The sequence below is a fragment of the Solea senegalensis genome, linkage group LG14, assembly GCF_019176455.1.
Source record: "Solea senegalensis isolate Sse05_10M linkage group LG14, IFAPA_SoseM_1, whole genome shotgun sequence".
Taxonomy (NCBI): Eukaryota; Metazoa; Chordata; class Actinopteri; order Pleuronectiformes; family Soleidae; genus Solea; species Solea senegalensis.
Window position 1 is genome coordinate 4,948,165 of NC_058034.1, and position 24,650 is coordinate 4,972,814.

Genomic DNA, 24,650 nt, shown 5'->3' on the forward strand with positions numbered 1-24,650 from the left:
TAGACTGTATGTGTTTACCCTGTACTTTCTGACATTGTTTACAATGTTGCAATTAAGCTGTAACAATTAAACAAATTCCTGATTAGTAATGGACTACTAAACGTTTTTTTGTTATTGTTATTTTGTTTATTAAAATAAAGCTTATCAAGTTTGCCTGTTCATTCATAAATGGCTGACAGCATGAGTGCTAATGTGTACACAGTTATTAATAATACAATTAGTAATGTGTACCAAATGCTCTCTTATGTTAATGCAACCAAAAGTATGTTCTAAAATGATTCCCTAAAAGTTGTGACAAAAGTGACAATACGTTCTGGGAACCACATATGCAGCCAAAAGCTTACATTAGGAAAACGTTCCATGACAATAGGGAAAACTTTCAGGGAACATTCCCAGAACAGGTTCTCAGAGTTTTGTTCTTTCATGACTGTAAAATAAATCTCTTTGGTTTAAGAACAGAACGAGACAGTTACTTAAATAATAGGCAGACAATGACAAGAAGAACAACATTTGTTTGACGAATATTCATGATTAGAATCACACCACATTTAAGTTTAAGTTTAAGGGATCTTGGTGAATAAATGAATCATCCACTGATAAAACACTGAGACCTACCGGTTAATGAAGTCTACTGAGGTAGTCAAACTGGCTTAAGAGGAGACAAAGAGAAGAATGAAAACGGCACAAAAAGGTAAAAGATCAACTAACAGAGGTGAGAGGGCGGAATGTACCAATGAGTGAATGAGTTAGCACAGATTGTGTGTCTGTGTGTGCACACGAGAGAGAGAGAGAGAGAGAGAGACCTTAGAACTTCATCATCGGGATAAAGTCCAGTATCACACCTAAGTATACAACTGCTGTATATTGTAAAACTCAGCGAACTAAACTACACATAATGTGCAGTGTCATCTCGTCAAAACCTAGACAACCTTTTCATGGCAGACATTTCAACACAGGAAGACAGGTGTGAATAATTCAAAGTGTAGTTCATAACTGTTAGATATAATGTCAATTATATTCAACTAATTGTGAAATGAGTTCACGTAATGCTGTTTAAAAGCCTATTAGCTCCACGTGACTCTCTCTGCGTTGCACTGTGCAGTCGTGTTTACTCATTCTCATGCTGCACACAGGAAGTGAGTCCACGAAAAGCTTCAGAGGTGAAGTTTCAGATGCGGGACACAACATACCATTCATGTTACAGCATTTCTGTTCACATACAGAATACAAAGGTAGAATAACAGTAGCAGCGACTACAAAAATCACCAAAGGTTTGCACTGTAGCATTATGAATGATGGCCGAGTTCCATTCAGCTTTCTTGGAGGATGTTAGATGCCGACTCACTGTCACAGTGTTACATTATCACTTTGTCCTGACTAAGCTGAACTGTTTTGTTATCAGTAGCTTTTTCTGCTAAAACGTGTAAAAAGAAGTCTCTGAAAAATGCCACTGATAATGTTTGAATATGTTGTAACTGAAAAAGACCATCCAGGGCTATGTGCCACTAGAACACTTAATGCAGACTTGGGGGCCAAAGGCCCTGGGGACCTCTATATGGACCTCCATACATTAAGTGCTGTGTCTTTGAAGATATGCAAGAAAGCCTTGGTTATTTATTATTGATATCCCAACAAACCTTTGGTTTCTCTCCTGGGGAAAATGTCACACATTCTCACGCACCTGTGTATCTATACAGGGTCATCTTGTCCAGCACAGGATCACTTCCTATCACAGAGATGGGCGTTTTCTATACAGCACGGAAACGACTCATTTATCACAGAAGGTTCTTTGAACTGAGCAAACTTCACCGGAACCACATGATATCACAATACAATCCACATAAACTGTGAATCATAAATTAAACAAATTCAGTAATAATTAATCAGACTGAGTAAACTAATCCTCACTCACAACCACAATTTCTGCTGCTACCCTGATCTGCCCAGCCTTTTTTTCTTTTTAATGAAATGAACTAAATTCTTATTATCCAACATCTTTCTCACTCATGAAAAACATTTTTGGAGGACAGATGTGATGTTTGGAAAACAAGACATGTGACAGACAATGCCTGTCACATTACACTGGTCATACTGCTGTAAACCTGAGGCAGAATTGTAAACCAGAATTGCCTCTTTTGCATTTGTCTCTCTGGGATCCGGCAATCGTGCTGCTCAGTCAGTTAATGATTTTCTTGGCCGGATAACAAGGTAGAATGGTTGGTCAAATTTTGACCAACATTTGTAATTATCCATGCTGAATTTACTGCAGAGAGTTAGGTTAGAGCAGCAACGACTGGTCAGGAGAAAAGAGTGAGGCACTGCTAATATATGTGTTTGCAGAAGGTTTGACAAGCTATTGTTATTATCTACACTACAGTTTGTCACCGTGTAGACCAAATAACAACTTGATTAACCTATGGATGAAAAAGATCATTATAATAAAAGGTAAGCTTGATAACATAAGCGTAAGCAGAGGTCACAGAGAACACGAGTGGCTGATGCATGTCACGGAGAACAAACTGAAACAAACATTACATTATTTTACTCCTTTTTATAAAACTACAGGACTCTTTTTTAGACTTTTCAAATTCAACCATGTCACTTACATTGCATTACAAGCACGGACACAACATTGTCAGTTGCTGGTCTTTGAAACAGGGGAAGCTCATTTCAGGCCCAGTTATTTGTACATAAATTCTGCAAACTAACAAACAAGATAATTAATTTTAAAAAAAAATTAAATGCTATAATAGTGTTTTTATTGACAATGTATATATACAAATCTATATTGCCGGGCAAAAAACACACAATGACCAGCTATTTCTCTACAGAAAATGCTCTGCTGTCATGTTTGTTTCTGCATCGCTGTCAATCAAAAACTGGTTCCGCCCTTCAGACAGTTCCTCCAGTCTTTATGCTGAAGCCCAGTGTCCATGCCCGCCCCTTGCTCCATTGACTCCCACAGAAGCTGAACTTCTGTGGAAGTAAAGTTTTCGTCCAATCACCGTCGGGCTCACCACAGTGTTTGCTCGACGGTGATTGGACAAAGGTGTACAAAAATGTCACTTCCAAACCTATAGAGAACAGCTGTGCTTCAAATGGCTTTAGACGTAAGAAGATCCGTCATCCATGATAAACAGCTCAAGCTAAACTAGATGATTCTGAATCAAAAAACTAGTGAGACATATTTGACGAACATTTTGGAGGAAGCTGAGCTTCCCTTGCTGTCAACAATCGCCACTGGTCAAAATACCTATGACCACAGCTCAGTCCACCATCGCTAAAGCACCAAAGCATGCCATATTTGACACTGATTAAAGTAGCAATTATAACATCATACCACAGCAGTGCAAAATGTTAGGCTATTCTTTTACAGGCTAAAGCAAAGAGACGTTGTTGCTGCAGCTGTCTCGTGAACACACCACCAGCGACTGCACCAGACCTGGAGACCTATGAGGACAACAGTGCCGCTAATTCAGCAGGCAGTTAGCCATGCCACCAGCCAGCACAACACCACGCTGCGGGAGGGAAACATGGAGACACGGGGTGCTTCTCTGCTCCAGGTACGACACACAGCAGCTCCATGTCTGCTTAAATAACTACGAGGACCATTCAGCGGAGGGGAGGTTATACACACATTCCCATCCACAGTCTCCAGCCAGGAACAGAATACCCCACAAGATGAGAGATTCACATGCACATGCAGATTAGGGCTGAGAATTGAGATTATTCTGCCATATAATGCAACTACGATATCATTGTTGGAAGGAGCATTACCACATGACAATATCAAAATATTAACTACTCCACAAGTACTACAAGGGGGGGCGTTGTTTCAAACACAGAGGGGCAATAAAGCAGAACATATTCACATTCAAGATGTTGATATTTTCATTTTATATATATATATATATATATATATATAAAGAAATACACAAACTGATTAATCACCTATCAAATTAGTTGCCAATTAATGATAAATAGTTGCAGCCCTTTTATCCGTCATTTTATAAAACTGATATAGAAAAATTTAATTGAACGTTTTAATTTAAAAAACGGCAAACATCTTTGCCTCAGATTGTTTTCACTGATATCAAAGCACAGCTTTCTCTTTGGGGGAGTCCTACTTTCTCATGTTTTGAAGGGAAATAAAAGAAAACAAATTTCATTTTCCTAAGTGTGCGCGTGTGCGTGTGTGTGCGCGTTCTGCCTTGTTATGTGCTAAAATGTAAATTGCTCCTTCTTAACAACGTGTGTAAGACTCTCTTTTTCATGCAGAGAAGGAGCTGCTGCTTTACTGACAGACTGTGGATATGCCTTTATTAACAAAGCGGCACTGATTCCACCACCACTCTGTCTGTCTGTCTGTCCGTGAGTCTGATCCACTGCTGTCTCCTTCAACAAACATTATATTATTCTACTACAACACTGCGTCACTTTGTAACCCATGTAAGACACATTCACTTTTGCTGAGCTCCAGCAGTTAGGGTGTGACTGATTGTGCAGCAATCTGCTGCAGATTTTCTCCTATTCTTCTTGGAAGATGTATAACGTCATGTTGTCGTAGATCCAGAACCTGCTGTCTCCCAGCCCTCAAAAACATGTGGAGGTGGGACTGGCTCCATCCTCTCCAGAAATGATTTAGTGATTTGCTCGTGGTGCAGAGACGCAGGCTAATGTCAGCAATATGGTAATGGATTTCCATGATCAACAGAGTATGGCACAAACATACAGCAGACCTTCTGGCCGTCATTTCTCCTGACTCGTCAGATACAAAACACCAATTTCATTTATTTCCATGGCATCTGTACTTCTATGCATCACCGACTGGTGAGTGAGTGCATAAATTGTGTAAGGGGGTGACAAAACAAAGACGTTTAGAGGAAGTAAAAGGAAACTATAAATGCAAAAACGCTCCTAATTACATATATATTAATCTCTACACTTTTAACATAATTTAAGATGTCTTAGTGATTCTTATTGTCCACTTTATTTTCCGAATGTACCATTAATGTACCACTCATACTTTCTTGGATGATTAAAAAAGGAGTCAAGAAACAAGCCACAGTTAGAGTCACTGCTTCGAAATAACCTGTGTTCACAGCAGCTCTAAAGCCGCAGGTTGCTCTTTGCACTGGGAACCCCATCATCACTTTGCCTGTTAAAAATGTCCACTCGAGATGATTTACGTCCTTCACAGCCCCTCTGGACCCCCATCAGCAGAGCCTAATGCGAGTGATAGATTTGCTACATGCATGGAGTGGAACAGAGGAGAGGAGAATTCTGGTGAAAGAAAATAGAGCTGGAGCCTGTTGGAGCAGAAGACTGAGACTTAATGAGGGATGCAATCATCAATTATTCAAAACACTTAATCATGGTGTTGCAAAATCCTGTTGCACAAACACACGTGTGCACACAGATAAACACACACACACACACACAGAATCTGTCACTGTGCCTCTGCACTGAGACGCAGCTAAAATGATGAAATGGGAAATAAAGATTCACAAAGGTACTACTGTTGCTTCACTGTGGCTGCATCAATTCATCCTGACACAATAAATATTACATCATAATCTACACGTATACACATCTCAGCAAACACGCATGGGCACTGACATTTTCTCATGCATCATTTATACCTGTTAAACCTGCGCAGTGTCACATCAGGCAGCTGGCGCCTGCTCACACTGGGGAAACCACTGGGTCAACCTTGCAAAGAACAGTCTGTCACAGCAAGGATGACACATTCAGACATGTACACAGACAAGCAGTCCCCTAACCTGCATGTCTTTGGACTCATCATTAATCTAGCTGCTACGTCTCTGCATATTTTAAATCGGAGAGGTTTGACAAGGATGCAGAGGAGAGGAAGAACTGGAGAACAGAGAAGAGGAGTAGACAATGACTAAAAGAAGCCAAGGACGCTTGCGGCTAATCGTTCGACAATAACAGACCTAAACTTCTTCACTTGCCGCTGGCAACATGAGCAGCTCACTGCTGGCAACTTGTACCATGACACACGGTGTCAATGTGTCCATATATGCTGCAGAGAGAGGAACTGATCGTCCTCTTGTGTCTCCAGAGCAAGTCAGTATGTTTACATGACATAAGAAAAAAACAAAAATAAAAAGACATAGAAATAATAATATTTACGATGATATTTCACGTAGTTTCAAAATAAAAGTGTTTGTTTTTTGTTTTGTTATGGAAAGATAAATAGTTCAGAATATAAACCTATTATTAATTCAATCTATTATTAAAAAACATATAGAAATAAGTCATTATAAATGTATGACATTTTTCTTTTACCATTATTTAATTATTTATTAGTTTGATACCTCTGGTTTATATACTGCACTAAAGCTACACACTTTCACTTCCACAGTTGAGTAAAAGACGCAGTTTCGCAGTTTTATAATAGTATTTCTATGTATGTAACTCTCGATCAACCAAAATGAGTTTAAAAAACTATTTAATAATTGAATTAGACTTTTGCAAGCTTGTTCTTCTTTCGCCTGAGCAGTATGCACTGACTTCATAGTTAAAAAAGTAAACTAAGTGTGTCCCATATCTGCAGAACATGTCTTTTACCTTTAAAATATGGAACAAATCCTTGTTTTATGGAACGGTTGATAACCCTTTTGCCACTAGGTAAAAATGGAAACCACCTAACACTAACAAGCTGACGGGGGGTTTATCGCGACCAAGCGTAGTGGAGGCGTGCACATTTCATACACTGATCGATTCCTCGCTCGCTGCTGGACGCTGGTACAAGGACAGTAGTCCAATTAAATGGTGTTGTGGTACAACTGTAGCTTGACTTAACTGTGCATGGAAATGTACTGAGTATACAGAGTGGACAGAAGAGGGACGTCTAGGTTTGATCGACCTCCCGTTCAAAGCCCAAGCGGGAAGTACGACTTCTATCCTGCCCGCTCCATACGGCCTCCTGCCACTAGTGGCCATCAGTCAGTCACACTTCCTGCCCGTGTGTCTAACCACCCAAACCCACTGTCACAGCCGCCTGCCCTTTCACTTAAAACACAGACAGCCAAACACGATCAATCTTTACCGAGTGTCCGTGTTTAATAAGGCCCTGTTGTTTCTTATAGACTCTGACACACACATAAACTCTGTCTCATCTCACCACTGTTGGACTGGTGGGCAGTCACCTTTCTCTCTCTCACACACACACACACACACACACACACACACACACACACTAGCCTATATAAAGATTGCACCCTCTGATGTCATCGACAGACGTGGAGTGAATCACTGTGGGATTGTCAAGACTCAGGAAATGATCTGCATAATTTCCATTTATGAATTCCAAACTCTTTGAACTCTTGTCTGCCATCAAACTCACACACACACACACACACACACACACACTCACCGAGGCAATGTGTAAAAAATCTCATGCCGTATGTGGAGTCTGTGAAAAGGCCCCCCAGGGGGAAACTTTCTTCCAGTGCTGGAAATAGACCCTTTTAGCACCCTACGGTCTGTTGGACTGTTGGTCTGACTCTGAACTCTCACAGAGAGTAGAGGGTCTATTGGCTTTCAGTTCCCTAAAGAACTCCAAGTCAATACAAACCTTTTAAAACAGAAAAACCTGTGTGTGTGTGTGTGTGTGTGTGTCAGAAAGTAAGGAAATTGCAAAGTTAAATCCAATTCAAATGTTTCTGTCTGAATGATACACACACAATGGATCAGCATCAGTATGCACACTATGTGTATGCGGTACAGGTAATGATACATGCGCTGCAGTATAGAGTTCAATGCTGTCAGGGTCAATCCTCTCACTGCCATCCATCATAGTGTAGCTGCTGATGATTCCCATACACACAGCTGTATAGGGAGAGGACAGGGGAACAGGACAGAGGTGAGGGGGAAACAAAAAAAAATGAGGGATCAGTATAGAAGGAGAAGAGGAGAGAGGGATGCGGGTTTTTAATCAAACTATGCGTTGTCATTTATACTGTGAACCGCTTTAAGTATTGAAGTTAAAATACAAACAAATCAATGTATGGGAAAGCAGAAGGTATAACCACCTTCATTATACATTTACACAGACACTGCAGAGGGGAAGTTACAACTTCAACAATCATTTAATTATGATGTGCATCTACATGCATCAAGCGTTTAATCATCTTGACAAGCGCAGAGTCCACCTGTCAAGCCCGACTTGCCCCTGCGTTGTAAACAAATGCAAATGTCTCTGCTCGTCCTCAGATATTTCTCCTCTGTGAACCATCAATTTCAAAGCGAAATTCTTTTAAAGACTCAAATTAGAAAACTGTGTTGGCTCTAGACCGTGTTCTTCTCCCGCTTCTGCCATCATCAACTATTTTGTTGGGTTAGGGTCCAAAATATAAACAATTAATATTATATAATATAGCGCATAGAAGGGAAACACACACATATCCTCAAGTCCTGAGAAAAAAGGAAAAGTGGAAGAGGCAGCTGCGATTAAAAGAGACAAAAAACATGAATAACTTTACCGTACACTATTGCATGTTATGTTATATAAAAATCCTTGTCATTCCAATTAAGGTCAATTGAATTTGCATTTCCATTACAGAGAGAAGGGCATGGAGGGGGGTGGGGGGGTAACAGGAGAGGCAACAAGCATGAGGAGGGAAGGAAATGTGCTGCCACAGGCTGTGAAGTGAAGAGACGATCTGTGTGACTGGAATAGGCAATCTGATTCCCTCCCAGTCCTCCCCTCTTTCTCACACTCTTCTCATACACACATAAACAAAGACTCAAAGACTGAAGACTGGCCACTGCCAAACCCACAGACAAGCTGAAGCTGTTTGAGCTGCACAGCATCACTGCTGATTAATATTAGGTCAGTGAATGCTCCTTGTCCGTGACCTCTTTCTCAGGAGTAAGACGTGAGTCTGTTTGTGTGTTTTATTAAGTAGATCGTTCTTTAAATGTCCTCTTTGTTTTTGAGAGAGCGATTCAGATTTAAACATTCCGCACAAGTGCTTTTTTTTTTTAGTGTCTCGCTGACTTTATTTTGGTCTGCACTCATAAACGTCTCATGAAATGTCATGAGATATTTTAAAGAGAGGTAAAAATCACTCTAAAGACTTAAAGTTTTGCTTCTACAAACAAAGCAAGTGTTCTCCATAAAAGCATCCGACTGTGCTGCAGCAACGTATATTTAAAGGGATCTTTATAGACCTAAAACAAATGAGAATACAAAAGGTCCACACGCACAAATTCTGTTGATGTTTCTAATTAAAACTGCTCACTTTTAATGTTAACCAACAACAACTCAGGAAAGAAAACCAAACCAAAACTTTACAGTACAAACATTAACTTTTGTCAAATTCGTCTTTCTGATCCAAAATCTGTAGGATCCAGACTACCTTTAGCTCATTTGGAATTCAGCTGGAGTTGTCGAGAGAGCGACTGAGACAAAGGCGACAGAAGAAACACTCCGTTCCTTTGTGTTCTCATCTTATTCCCAAGACACATCATCTTCTTCACTTCCTGGAGCAAGATGAAGGCCAGCAGGGCTGAGAAATGATAGTCTATCAGATGCCTCCACCAGCTAAAGGAGAATTCTGCATATACTAATAGACAGGAGATTAAGATGTGTCGCCCGGGGCACTGCCACATGTGCACACACATCCACATGCACATGTGCACACACAGACTAAAACCTTTTATTATAGAGGGGAAAAAAACGATAATGGCAGATCTGGAGAGCAAAGTGCTTATAGTGTCTTTGATGAAGACACAGGTAATGATGAGGATTAATTCTTATGTGAGGCTGAACGAAGAAGGAGAGAGAAAGAAAAAATAAAGACGTAGTAAAAGGTGTGTGCTTGTGTGTGTATGTAGTATAATGATATCCAGAAAACCTAGAGAGAGACTCACTAGATTACACAGGACTTTGTCTGCCCCAGGCAGATGACGCAGGTGAGGAAGTCTCTCCCCCTCTTCATTCCCTCTTCCACTTTCCCTCAACTATTCTCCCCATGTTGCTCGTGTCACACACACACACACACACACAGGAACAGCCGCCTGACTCCACACCACTATCCTCCCAATTTCCCCTTCTTCATTCTCCCTGAACTACCATCCCTCCCTTTGCTTTGTCTCTCCTCCTCCGCGTTTCTCTCTGATTGCTCATCTTTCTTCATTGCTCTGCCTGCCTCTCTCATAGGGTTTACCATCTGTACAGTAACAGGTGTGGTGGCTATGTGACTGATGTGTTTGTTACCTGTAGTGCTGCCTGCAGTCACAGCCTCCATGGAGAATAGCCTCCTCTACCAATGTGCCTCCTGACCTAGTAGTAACCAAGCTGCTCCCTTTTTCTCCTCCACCTCTGTGTCTCCTCCGAGTGACAACACAAATAGAAGTGGAGCAGGAGGCGAGCAGTGTGATCAGCTAGAGAAGCGGCAGCTTGCCGTTGTGTATTTGTGTGCGTTCATATGATTTTTCTGAGCCATGCTGCGGCGGAGCGTTCGCCATGGTGGAGTTTGGGTAATTAGTCCCATCAGTCTTGAGTATACTGTACGTGTATGTTGTGTGTGTGTGTGTGTGTTTGGTCTGTTGGCTCATTCCATTCATCTCACAGGTGAGTGATTAAATGGTGTGCAACACCTGGAAGAGTTCCTCCTATCCTCCACCCTACCAGCCTTCAGCTTTTGACTTAATTCACAGCTACACCCCTGAGAAACCTTGCTGGCCCACTCACACAACACACTCCACAGGAGAGCAATGCACACCTTTGGAAACACACATTTTCACACAGAATCTGCTTAAGTAATGGTGTAAACACAAGTTGTAATGGTTATTCAGATAATCCTTTAAACGTCTACTGTAGTGACAGGGTTAGCCATTCAATCTTTGTAAATACATGAATGTGATCCCACTAATTAGGCTAATAACGTTAATGGTGTACAGTACATGTCCCACAATAATTGTGAAAGAGTCTTTAGCCAACTTTTAGTTTAATTACTGACATATTCTTAGAATCAGACGGGGTGTTCAATATAAACAGCCATAACTTAGAATAAGACACAAACTAGGGGCCTTTCAAAGTTCCCGCCCTAGATACCAAGGTGCCAGGCACCTGGACCAGATACACTACCTCAAGGCTTACTAACTATTTGTATCCGACCAGAATCTGCGATGATGCCTTACTGTTCAGATATCAGACACTGTCCCAGTTCTCTTAGGATCTGAGCTGTCTTCAATAAAATCTTTCAACTTAACTCATCACTGACTCTAGAGGCTCCATCATTGGCCATCTCACCTTTACATTATTATTGATATTATTATAGCAATTTGGTTATAACTATAATGAAAGACAATTATATAAAAGGGAAGCCACAACATCTGTCTGAGGAAGGTTAAGTACAATATTTTGATTTTTATACATCACTGGAAAATGGTAGGTTTAAAAAAATGTTCAGTGCGAGAAAGAGTTATTTATTAATATTTTTAGACACTCAACACGAGATTTTAGTCATATTTGGTCACGTGTTGTATGTGACGTTCATCCTCAAAACTGCAAAATGAATGGGATATCGGACATTGGAGTATCTGGATATCACGTCTTTCTTCTTTTGCACCGCAAAAAAATCAATGAAAAAAAAAACACTTCTGCAGGGATTGTACCAGAAAAGAGTAACTTCTAAAAACTTCAAATTCTTCAGCTCATTCACAGTATATTGTAGTTAATTAACTCTTTTCTGGGGCTAGGTAATAACAATAATAATAATAATAATGAAGCATCTGTGCAAAAACCTGGCCTCCACATGTTCACAAGTTCTCCTGGAACGTAAACAAAAAACTCTTTTATCAATTAACAGCATTTTGCTGTGAACCCAAGAAAATGCAGTGTTGACTTAAGGATTTGCTTTGCTTTGGATTTACTGTGAATTACAGCCAAACATGTTTTTAATTTATTGCACCAGAGGGCTTCTGGCCCAACAGGGAGCTTTGCAGCACTGTGCATTCAGTATTGTTCTGCAACAGATCATTTGTGTAAGGTTGTCCAGAAGATGCTCTCCAAAAAGAAGCAAAATTACATTTTAAACAACTGTAAATGTTCAGACAGGGAAGGAAACCATGTCTGTGCAATTAAACACATTTTATAATGTTTGTGAAATCTCACATTTTTGACACAGGTTTATTAGCTAAGAATTTTGGTCTGGATTTCTTAGCCCTACCAAAATGATGCTTTCCTGAATGAGGCTACTAGCACATTGCACACAAAAGCAGAGGAAGGTTGTGAGGAGAGCGAAGGAGCGGCATCAAAAAATCCATTAGGATACTGATGAAGATGAGGTTACTGAGGTGTGACCACTGAGCCATATTCTCACTAATACCCCAAACCAGCCAGAACCAGCCAGCCCATAATATAACGCATCAAACACCTATAGTGGCAGAGGGAGGCAGTATGTTGTACAGAAAACCATAAAACTGGCCATAGCACCACCCAGTCAGTCATTTAATAAACCTTACAGGCAGGGTTAGGCCACAGCAGCACAGAGAGTGTCATATGGCCAGTTGCATTGGTGCCGCTGTGATATTATTACTGTGTGTGTCCCTGAGGGCTGTGATGTGACGGATGTCAGCGGTAATAAATTGCAGAGGTCAATCCACTCTAGTGAAGAGGTCCACTCTCAGAGAAGGCCACCTGATGGACAATACAGCTCCAAATATTCCCTTCAGCACACATCTCCATTTATTCCACAGGCCGCAGTTTATCAGAGCGTGGATCATTAAGTTGTTCTCTCAAGAGAGCTCGTGGTCCGAGGGAGTGCAAGGGCATCACAGTGGGAACTCATTTGAGGGCCGATTTACGGCAAAGGCCAAGGTAAGGGAGTCTGTTTTCTCCAGGCGAGTGGGGAGTCTCCAGAGAGTGGAAACACAGGACTCATCACCAGCTTTGGAACCCATTAGGCACCCACACACATGCATGAGGGCACATGCACACACCAGGTGGCGGGGTGAGGTGAGCTGGGCCGATCGCAGCAGCAGGTAGTATGACTAATAACAGGAGAACTCAGTGAGGCACAGCAGCCAGGAAATCACCACCATTTCACTCTCCATCTCTTACTTCCTGTGGTTTCTTCCTCATTCCTCCCTCTGTCATCCACTCCTTTCATTATTTCTCTACCCTTTCTCCCATTTTCTGACATACTGGAAATAGCACGTTTTTGTAAAGCCTAATTTTTATTGCATTTTTTCTTTCTTTTGCATCTGTAGGACACAGACCGCTTTACTGGCTGTTTAATGCTTCTTTATGACATGTAGGGCTGCACGTAATACTCTTTATAATCAATTAATCTGTGGATTATTTTCTCAATTTATTGATTATTTTTTTCCCAAACCCCAAAGCAAAGACAGTTTACTGTCACAGAGATGCAGAGACATGATAAGAGTCTATTCTAAAAAATAGTTGCGGATTCATTTAGTCATCGATGATTATTGGTTGTAGCGCTAATGAAATGAACACGTTTCTTACAGCACACACTGTTTGTAGACATCCAACCATAAACTCACAGGAGGAAGATTCTGTCAAAAATATGAATTTTACAGAACAGCTGCTATAACCAGCTGCCACAGAAAACTGGAGCAATGTGCAAAAAGGCATGTGTGATATTTTCAATCATGCAGACACGTCGACATACACCGAATATAGAGGTCCAGTCATTTCCACTATTCTATCAACCACGTCTGTCAGCTCCAGCAACGGCTACTGGGGGGTGTGCGCGATTGAAACCATCAAATCAGTTCACGGTCATTTAATTTTGCCGTTCTTAGATCTTGCCTATTCCATTAATCCAGCTTTATGTGCATAAACACACACACACACACACACGCTGAGTGAGCATGGCCCCATAGCTGATTGGGTAGTCTTTTAACACCATCATTCCCAAAAATTACTTATCATACTCATCAGCGCTCATAGTGCTAAAGATAGAGAAGTCGTTATCTCCAGCTAATGGAAGGCTGCCCGTCTTAATACCTGAATATAGAACGGGTGGGAGGGTGAGTGTGTGTGTGTGTGAAGGAGTGAGGGAGAGGCGGAGGAGGAGCATGGCCTACGGGTAAGGGGGACCATCAAGAGCACTATTATGAAGAAAATCTTTTATTAACCCTTCAGTTTTATTAACCCTTCAGTTATATATATATATATATATATACATATATATATATACTCTGATCTTTTGACTGTGTGTGTGTGCGTGTCTAGTGGATGCTCAGTCGCACTCGATCAAGGAGCACAAATGGCAGGTGATTGAATCCTTCAACCATCCATAAAGAAGACCCACTAACTGACCCACCCACACACACACACACACACACGCTTCATGCATTTTCAATTATTGGCAAAAACCTAGACCTGCCCTTGTCATGAAAGCTCCTATTGTTTATGTTGACACGTTATAATATGACTCCCGCTGAGAATGACTGTAACAGCAGAGCAGTCACACGGATCTTAACCATTTTACAAAGCAATGCCAGTACAAATTAACTATTTTCACTATGTGAACATCACTGACAGGAATAAGGAGCCAGAAAGTTCCCCACATAAAAAAAAGTCACACCAAGGGCAAAACAACAGCAAATTACTGAAGTGAACAGGTGGAGAGGACAAGGATTCGAAAGGTGTCGATCAGCTGATCAGTTTCTTATTTGTCAACTGTGGCAGGCTTAGCCCTTAAGCTCTCAATAAGCTGGTGCAGTATCAAAGCTCCACTCACTACTGTGAGATCGTTTTAGTGGTTAAAAAGTAATGCAATGCAGCTTTACCCTATTTTATGCTTTGATAAAATGCATGGTACACAGCTGTATTTCATTTCCTGTAAATTCTGATCTAATAAATACACGCTTACAGTGCTAAAGCTCCACTTTACTGCTCAATCGGAGGAACAAAGCTGTAATAACGAGCTCTGGGATGATATAAGCTGAAGAATTCCCAGCAGTGAAGTAAGGACTGATTCATTTAATCTTTATGTCTAATGTGTATTTATGTGTCTGTGGGTCAAAATCCTCTGACATGTCAGCCAGTAAAGATCATTTTAAAAATAAAGCAGAACATAAACTGTGTGAGTAGGAAGGTTTTACAGTCACAAACAAATGCATTTCCTGCAAACCAAAAAGTATTTGTACGGTCATTCATTTATTCCTACTTTGTCCACCGCTTTATCCTCAGGGTACACCCTGGGCAGGTCGCCAGTCCATCACAGCACAAACACACGGAGAGCAACAACCATTCACTTTTACATTACGTGTCCAATTAACTTCTGCATGTTTTTGGACTACGGGAGGTAATCCCAGAGGAAACATGCAAATTCCACACACAGAAAGGCCCTCAGTCAAAACCAGGATTCAAACGGGTGACCTTACCACAGTGTGGTCCATTTATATATTCTGTGCAGAAAAAATAAATAAAGTGGCATAGGTCTCAAGTATTTTAGAATTCTCATGAAGAGATGGAGGTGTCCGTGTTGGCATGTAACCTAATGCAGCAATGGGGAAGAATCAGATTGAGATTTGGTCTTGAAAAGGTTGTTTTGTGGATGTTCCCACACTGATGATATGAAGTCCAGAGCAGTCTTTAAGCCCTCATTATACAGTACGTTACATGATGACAGTCTAGTGATTTCAACCTATCGATACTGATATTAAAGTATTGTATCGGCTCATCCTTATGCATAAGCAGGAAAAAGGATGTGGTCATAAGCTTTACAGTTAAGTTAAAACACTGTAATATGCAGGTCCGTAGACATGTTAATAGGTCATGTAATTTTGCTTCTACAGTTGATGTGAACGAGATGAGGGCATGTTTAATGTCCATCCATCCATCAATTTCCTACAACTTTATCCTCCACACGAGGGTCAGTTCAGAGTGTCCAATTTACCTAATCCCCATACTGCATGTTTATGGACTGTGTGCTAGGAAACCGGAGAACCCGAAGAAAACCCACCCACACACACACACACACAGGGAGAACATGCAAACCCCATGCAGAAAGGCCCTTGACATTCTGACTTGATGTCTAACTTGGTTACTGGTTATACCACTAACTATGCCAGTGTGAGTCTCCAAAATAATGGCCATCGGCGACAGTGACATTATATTTTCTCAATTTTTCTATAGAGTAGGAGGGTTAGGGTTACAGTGGTAAATGATGACAGCATATCTAAGGGTTCCCACGTGCGGGTATATAATTTCAGTGTTTACACTACAGATACAGATTCACCCAGACCGCAGGAGCAACGTAGGGTTAAGTGTCTTGCCCAAGGACACATCGGCATGAATTAAACTCACAATCTCTCAGTTGAAAGACGACTCTCTCTGCCACTGCGCCACCGTCTCCCCAAAAAATGTGTTGACGAGCAAAATTAGCCAAGGCTGAGCAGTGAAATGTGCATTCACAGCTCTGAAGCACCAGTGACATTGAAAAAGTGCTATTACTCACCTCAGCCTTAACCTCCTCTGAGCTCAGTTTTTTAAGTTCATTTTCTTCTCATACATGAACGCATTTTAGCTTTGAGTGGTTTAACAAATATTTTAAGGATTAGTATTCATCACATGGTAACAAAACATGCACAATCTGAAAGGATCATGGGCAGGATTAATAACAGCGCACAAGAGTGGGGGCGAAAAAAGATAAAAAAAACAAACACTTAAACCAAAGCCTCAGAGGTTTTCTGCTGCATGGAAAAAAAACAGATCCCATTTGGATCATTTTTATGTTTCTACCTTAATTGAAACTTAACTTGGTTTATGGGATGAGCAGATTTCATGACCCATGAAACCATATAAAACTCTTTTCTGTGATCAGTAGTGGGTTTCATGTGTGATGAAAGTGTGATATGTCAGTGATTGTGAGCGGAGCAGGCTGATGCATCTGCACACCGACTCCCTCAGCGAGCGCTATACTGTATATGAGATGAACACCAGGTGCTCCAGGGAGGGAGGCAGATTGTGATGTGGTTCTGGGCCACAGACTACTCCTCTGTCCTGACACAGATGTCAGACTCAGGCCCTTCTCTCTCCCTCTATCATCTGCATTAACAGATGTTTGGCACAGAAACACGGCACCACAACCTGAATGAGGTTACCACCACCTTGTCTTTCAAAACAAGACGGGCACGACAGGCTATGTCAATTCCACATGAATGAGTAAACTGCTGCACGTTACCACACTGTGAACCCTCACAGTGGGGCAGGTGCAGTGAAGACAGTAGCTAATCTTTACAAACAGTGACTAAAGGAGAAACAAAGGCGGTGGTTAAAAATTCATTAGTCAGGAGCCACAAAGAAGCACAGATGGAGAGAAGGGAAGAAAGACAAGGAGAGAGAGGAAAAGGGGGAGAAATATAAAGAGGAAATCCTCTCAGGAAAACATATTTCCATTTCTGTTTCAGTCTTTTCTTTTCCTAACTTTGGTGCAGTCTCGCAGAGAGCGTGGAAGTCAGTGGAGCTATTCCACAGGGAAGTGTAACTAACAAACCCCCTAGCAAAACTGAGAGCCCACTCCAGTTCTCCCTCTGTGCTCTACATGCATTCATCTATTGTATTGCTTGAATAAAGAACATTGCACAGAACTAGGCATCTCCTCTCATGGCTGGATAAAAGGCAGAGAGCTCAAATTAAAATGTAATTTATGGTGCTTTGTTGTTTTTTCTCCACCACCTAAAATGTCACTAGGTTCACATAATACTGCTGAGTGTGTGAGTATGTGTGTGTGTGGGGTTTCAGGGCGGTGGGTGGTCAGGGATCTTGACTTCTGGGGAAATGAGAATGTAATGCGTGAAATTAATTGAAGTGTTAATGTGCTGTGACTCCAGTGTAATGCATTCCCCTCTCTCTATGTGTGTGTGTGTGTGTGTGTGTCTGTGCGTGCACGTACAAATGCCGGCTATAAAGTGCTTTTGTTTGCTGTGAAAACTCATTAACAAAGTGAACACCTTTGTGATTTCACCCCAAAGAGATGCTCACTGGAGAGAGGAAAGAGCAGAGGACCAGACATGAAGGGAGAAAAAAAATCAGAAAGAAAATGTGATAATGATGAGAAATATTAACTTAGAAGAGCTTGAGAGTCTCCGTTCCATAATCATCATCTCTTTTGAAAGAAGAGGATTCCCAAAGCTGCTTGGGAGGAAAGGAGGAAGTGGAAAAAGGGGTAGTAATGCAAGAAAAGGGCAGAAGGATCACCAAAGACAGAGACTCAGTGTGGGTACAGCTGTGGAAAAGTGATACAGAAAAGCTACTTTTCTATACTAGAAATAGCCTTTATGTCCCTGACAAAAATAAAGCAATTACCGTGGTGTCCAAATGATTTTCAGTCTGTAAAGAGCCAAGAGTAGCAGTTAATCTGTGGCCTGTTTTTAAATTACCTTTATGAGGGTGTTGTAAATCCCAGAGTTTCAAGTGTGTGTTGTATATGATCATAAGCAAATAATGAATAGTGATACAGTTCATACGTAATAACTGACCTCACTCACTCAGCGTCTACCACTTTATCCTCCACGAGGGTCTCGGAGGGCTAACTAAAATGATAGTTAGGGTTTAGGGCCAGCAACCCTGCATCACATTGTAGTTACTTTAAAAATAAAATCTAAACCAGCTTTAGTGTATACTATCTTAAGAATACATTTTCTAATCATAATCGTGCCATTAGGTACTGAAGTTTCTAAGTTTGTAAACTGCTTACTCTGCAACGCCAAATTTCATACGGATAAAATGTTAGTTTGCAGGAACATTTGGTGGTTTCCTGGTTTACGTTTGTGTCACTCGTTAGCATCTCCTTTGTACTGTAATGTAAAATCACTGATTCTCTAAATGGACTTTGGTGCAAATAGTCAGTCAATAGACATAAGCTGGTAAAAACCTGTTCTTCCTTGTGTCCCCGCTGACAGCCATGTGTTCACTAAGAGGGAGCTTACTGGATTCTCTGCGATGGGAGTGTGCACAGTGTACAGTCAGCTCCGAGTGTGTGCTGGTACCGCAGTACAACCACGCTTCATAAAAAAATGAACTGTAACTTCATAGAGTTGTGCCTTCTTTTGCTATGTCAGACAATCATAGTGCTTCGAGAGCTTCAACGTCAGGCTGCAACTAAAAAAAAAAAAAAATCAGAGGATGTCAAACAGCAGTTGTTTCAGCAGTAAAATATAAAGGCTTTGTACTATTGTTGTGTCTGCAGATGCTGATGCCAGAGGTGAGGACAGATAGTGACAGATAATAGACTGCAGAGGAACTGCTCACTGTGTGTGTGTGTGTGTGTGTGCGCTACACCGTGCCTGTTTGTACTGAAGACGTAATCATGATCGGTGGTAATAATGGCTCCGCATACATCCTGCATGTTAAGGTCTGTGCGTGTGTGTCTGTTTGCCCATGTGTCACAGACACACATCCCATTTCCTTCACAGTGAATACAGGCCAGGAAAAATGGTGCATCTGGGATACACACAAAGTACTACACACTCCCAATGAGCTGTAAAGATATTCTCAGTGCCAATTATATCTGAGAGAATGTCACGCGCACAAGCAATGTGGATCAATAGTGAGGGCAGCCAGCCAGGAGCCAGTCAATTCTCCCTCTTTCCTCTCCAACGGTCGAAAGCCCTACTGGACAAAAGTGATATTTAACATGTTACAAAATGTTAAAGCGCTGAATAGGTATAGATTTTACTGTGATTTACTCTTTCCATTCTTCTATTGTTGATTTCAATCTGTGAGGATACTTGTGAACACTATGTGCATTTAAGCAGCATATGCGAGTAAAGAAGCATGATGTGCAGCATCCAGGGCTCATGCAGAGATACACGCTCACTACAAGCAAGGTACAGAGCTGTGGTGAGAAAAGGAAGCTGACAAAACACCTGAGGAAAAAGAGTTGTGCACAGTATGATGTCGGATGTATTGAGCACAAGTTCTCTGCTGATGGGAAGAACAGGTTCACAAAGCTCCCTGTACACACTGTGGAGGAGAAAGTCAAACATGTATTTCTTTTTTCTCTTTTAGCCATTCGTGCATTAGGATTATTAACACTGAAGTTATGATATGGAATCACAGCAGGGGAATTCACTAATCCCAAAAAGTTGGTACTGACCAATGAAAGTGCCAACTTTATGGAACTGCTCTTTAAAAAACAAGTAAGAAATGGTGCCAAAAGCAACAGAACCTGGATTCAAACAGAAATACGGCTAGTTTTTTAGTACCTGCTCTGGCAAGGTTCCAAGCGAGCTGAGCCGATACTAAAATGTGACGTCGACAGACTGCTGGTCACTGATTGGTCAGCGAGTGCTGTCACGGGAAGAGTCATGAGCGCGCCGTCCGCCATAAGAATCAAAGCGAACAATGCTAAACTGTAAATCAGTTAAAGCGGTCTGAGTACTGACTGAAAGAACGAGAACTGCAAATACAGGCAGCTGAAATTAGTTTCCTCCGCAGGGTAGCTAGGGTGAGAAGCTTGGACATCCAGGACAGGCTCTGAGTAGAACCGCTGCTCCTCTATGTCGAGAGGAGTCCGTTGAAGTGTTTCGGGCATGTGGTCATGATGCCTCCTGGATGCCTCCCTGGGGAGATGTTTTGGGCATGTCCTCAGGGAGGAGACCTCAGGGCTGACCCAGGACACACTGGCATGATATCTCTCGACTGGCCTGGTAACGCCTTGGGATCCCCCTGGAGGAGCTGAGGCTGGGGAGAGGGTGGTCAGGGCTTCCTTGCTAAGACAGCTGCCCCCGCGACCCAGATCCAGATCCAGATAAGCGGAACACAACGTAACAGACCATACATCAATCTACAACATATAGCAAGGAAATTTCTATCTTAATCTAATCTCTAATCTGAATATTTACCAGAGGAGTCTGGTGTATTTAGCGACAGCACTGCTGAAAGCCTGCGATCACCGTATGCCGGCTCACTGTTTCTACCACAGCTAATTTAAAGAAATGCCAACTGAGACACAGCCAAGCAGGTAAGTTGAATAAGTTGTCAATTTACTATTGCTTTACATGTGATATGATTACTTAATTAACCAGTTATTAATTGTATCAGATATTTTGATACTTTTGATTAATCTTTGTGTTAATCAGAAGTTCAATTTATAAAGTTCTCACATTTTAAACTTCTTAAATGTGAATGTGTTCTTTTGGTAGAAAATCACTGAATCATTTTGGTTTGTGGACAAAAAGAATCATCATTTTACATTTTGAGAGGCACATGTCAACCTTGTTAACATAGACCAAACTATTAATTGATTCATCCAGCTGACAGATTAACTGACTGATTATGAAAATAATTGTAAATTGGATTGTATTCAGACGCAGCTTTATTACAGAAGAAGAGGAAATTGACCAATTTATGGAGCATTAACCTTTTCATTGTTACAGTGCTTCAGGTCAGTAATTTGTCAAGATTCTTACTGGATAATTAACTCACAGTATGATGTTCACCTTTGTCCTGTTGGGTCTAAAGCTTGAAGAAGCAGATCCTAAATCCAGTAGTGAATGAACAGTTTTTATTCTCATCAAAATGATTTGTTCCATTTTTTGGAGAAATTTCTTGAGCTTGAAGTAATTCTTGTTTTCTGCTCGTCATTTCTGTGCATTCATTTACATGGTCTCAGATGTATTTCTGGAGAGCAGAAAACTATTCTGTGTGAAAAGATGGCTTCCTTGATATCAGATGTGTGTCATGTCTCCAGCTGAGATACAAATTCAGAGTTGCAAGCCTACTTTTGAGAAGGCTGTGTAAAGGCTTTGGGAACCTGAACATGTGCTCCAGTTTTTCAGTGACCTCTTAATGTCAAGACTACACAACTTAAGAGACATCTTTTCCGTTTCAAGATTTAGTCCAGGGCTCATTCAGAAGGACTGTCTGCTGTAATGCAGTCCACAATCCAAAGACTCCATTATGCTGCACTGGGAAAGCAGGAATTGCAAAAAGCAGGTTGGGTTGTGGAAAATGACAGAAGAAGCAGAAGGAAAAGGAAGCCTGTCAACAGGCGGAGATCAGAATTGAGAGAGAGAGAGTTTCCACACAATAATCTGGGGGTTTCTATGACGACCTGCAGTCACCTGCTGGGCCCATACAAGGAGAAGTGTAAGAGGTCTGTTGGCAGCAGAAGAATAAGTATTGAAATCTTTTAACTACTTAAAGTAGCAGCTCTCAAATGTCTACTCTTACGGCTAAATTTCATTAATCTGAAAGTAATGCATTACAAAGTTATTACGAAGTGGTAGGATTAGAATGATATGGGTTTTTCTATTGCCAATGCCCATCTTAAAAAATTCTATCTGATAAAACATAATTTCATTAAGTTAAAATAATGTATACAACAATTTAAATAAGCAATCATCTGCAGCCTAATTAAACATAATTGACTATGGGTGATTATTTAAAACACATCTGTTCTGTATGTCTACCTCTAAGTAGTGTCAAAGTACTTTGAGGCAGTAGTTGCACATTTTATGCACATGTACTGCGCATATATCTACTGTCGGTGCTGTGTATAAGTGATGCAGTCTGAGTACAAGAAAGAAAGCGAGCAGAAAGAGTGAGGGTCTGCAGAGCAGCACAGCCTCATGATTAATGCGGCTTTTAGCTGCAGCGAGGCGCCTGCATGGGCTCTTCTCATCTCCACCCCCCCAACCTAAGCAAACTGACCGGGTCTCTCCCTCTCTCCCTCCCTCTGACGCTCTCTCACACTTTCTCCATCAACCCAAACCCAGTGAAGCTGATACAGTCCACACACACATTACATTGACTACACTAACACGTCATCAACATCTGTATGAGCAACACCACTGTACCGAGATGCACTTCATTTCACCTCAGTCTTACTGTGAGCCAACACTCAAAAGTGGACAAACCTCTCTCTCTCACACACACACACACACACACACACATCAGGAACATTATTAATAACCATGGCTCCATGCGTAAAGAAGTATGCAATACATTTGTCAAAGGTGTGTGGAACCACATAGGAGTGTACAGCTTACACAAACATCACAAAACACACTTCTGAAAGATCCAATAAACTCTCACGAGACAAGAAATCAGTTGATAGTAGGAACAATAGTGTTATAATGTAATCATTTCACTTTAGACAATCCACGAGGGTTTTACACACACACACACACACATGGGGCAAAAAGGCCAAATTAAATCTTGTACATGTTGGATTTTTTTATAACTGGACAGTCTCCGGCTATGAGACACTGAGGAGAGACAGCTGCAGAATGCAGCAAACCACTCTTTCCTCCCGCCTAACATCACCAATCTCTCTCTCACACACACACACACACAGGGGGTCACTCCACCACAACCGCCCAACAGTCACGCACGAGGACACAGTCAAAAAAAAACCCAGACCCAAATGCAGCAGCAGCAGCAGCAGCAGCAGCAATAGATAATTCATTGCAGTGAGAGGAGAACCAGTGAATCCACAGGCTCCTCTGAGGTCCAGATGGCCTCCTCCAAACTATCGCACCCCAGTCCAAAAGTGCACACTTGGCGGACCCTGTGCCACTTGTGACGCACGCGTTCGGCGAGTTCTCACTGGCGCACTTACCTTTGCACTAGAGCGAAAATGAGCAGTTAGTTCCCATTTTGCGAAAGAAAAAGGCTCTTTAGAATCCAGTCATTTCTTGCGCATCTCCTCCGGTTTCACTCAGACATCCACAGTGTGTTTCAGCAGGGACAGTAATCCAGGTTTCCATCCCTGTGAGAGCGCCTGCGAGCTCCGTTACATCTTTTCCCACAATCCCCACAAAACTATGCCAGGCTTCTTTCAGCGCGTTTTCCCCCCTCCTCGCTCCCTCTGCCCCCACTTCTTTCCTCACCCTCTCTCTCCCTCTCTCTCTGAGGTTGCCTGGTTACCTCTTTTCTGTAGGCTGGTTGAGACCGCCGGCCGGCAGCCAATCACGGAGCCCGGATTGTCTTAACCCCTCCACTGCTGAACTGTCCTGGTTTCCAGCTTTCAAGGAGTGGGGGTGTGGGTGGAGGAGAAGAGGAAGGAAGAAAGAAAATGTAGCCTATATGTTAACAAAACTATAATGAGCAGGAAAAGATGAAAGGAGAGGGAAGTGGAGAGCTGGGACGGAGAGGCTGATAGATGGATTTAGGTTTGGAATAAAAAAAAGTTGTGGGAGACTCAACACAACGTGGGGTAATGGCTGTTTCAAGGGTAGTTTTGACCGCAGCTGTCCAAAAATCACTAACATCACCAGTAATGGACAGTAACATTATTACTTAACCCAGAAATGAGTAGTGTAAGGAAAGAACACTTGACAAACAGTAATACTTTTACAGTTACTGAACAAAGTAACACTGAGTTAGTGCGTTACTTGATCACAATTTGTTTTCTGTCCTTTATAGGCTACGTTATGATGACTTGCATGCACAGCACGTGACATGCATGTAAAAAGTGGACGTAGTCTTTTGGTTTGGCAGTTGAGGACAACATGGAAGTAAGAATAGATTGAATAGCCACCGGGGGGAGACTCGGTTTGAAAATGAGCCTACTCCTTAAGGACCCAAAGCGCCCGTGAGTAATAAGCCCCACCCACCAAGCAGAAAAAACATTTCGACAACAGAAGTAGTCGCCAAGGATAGTCATCCAAGCCTTGACCTTGGCCTT

At 41.6% G+C, this 24,650-nt stretch overlaps 1 protein-coding gene across 6 annotated transcripts in view; it reads right to left on the bottom strand.

Moving 5' to 3' along the window:
• The window catches only part of dab1a (DAB adaptor protein 1a), a 70,102-nt gene extending 46,283 nt beyond the window's left edge, over positions 1 to 23,819 (bottom strand). For 5 of the 6 annotated variants that reach the window (XM_044043832.1, XM_044043826.1, XM_044043829.1 and 2 more), the window contains exon 1: positions 616 to 751. The gene's annotated coding sequence lies outside the window, so the exon portion shown is untranslated. Of the gene's footprint in view, positions 1 to 615; positions 752 to 23,582 lie in introns of those variants that run through there. The other variant, XM_044043827.1, reaches the window with a different exon arrangement.
• Between the last annotated feature and the right edge of the window lie 831 nt (positions 23,820 to 24,650).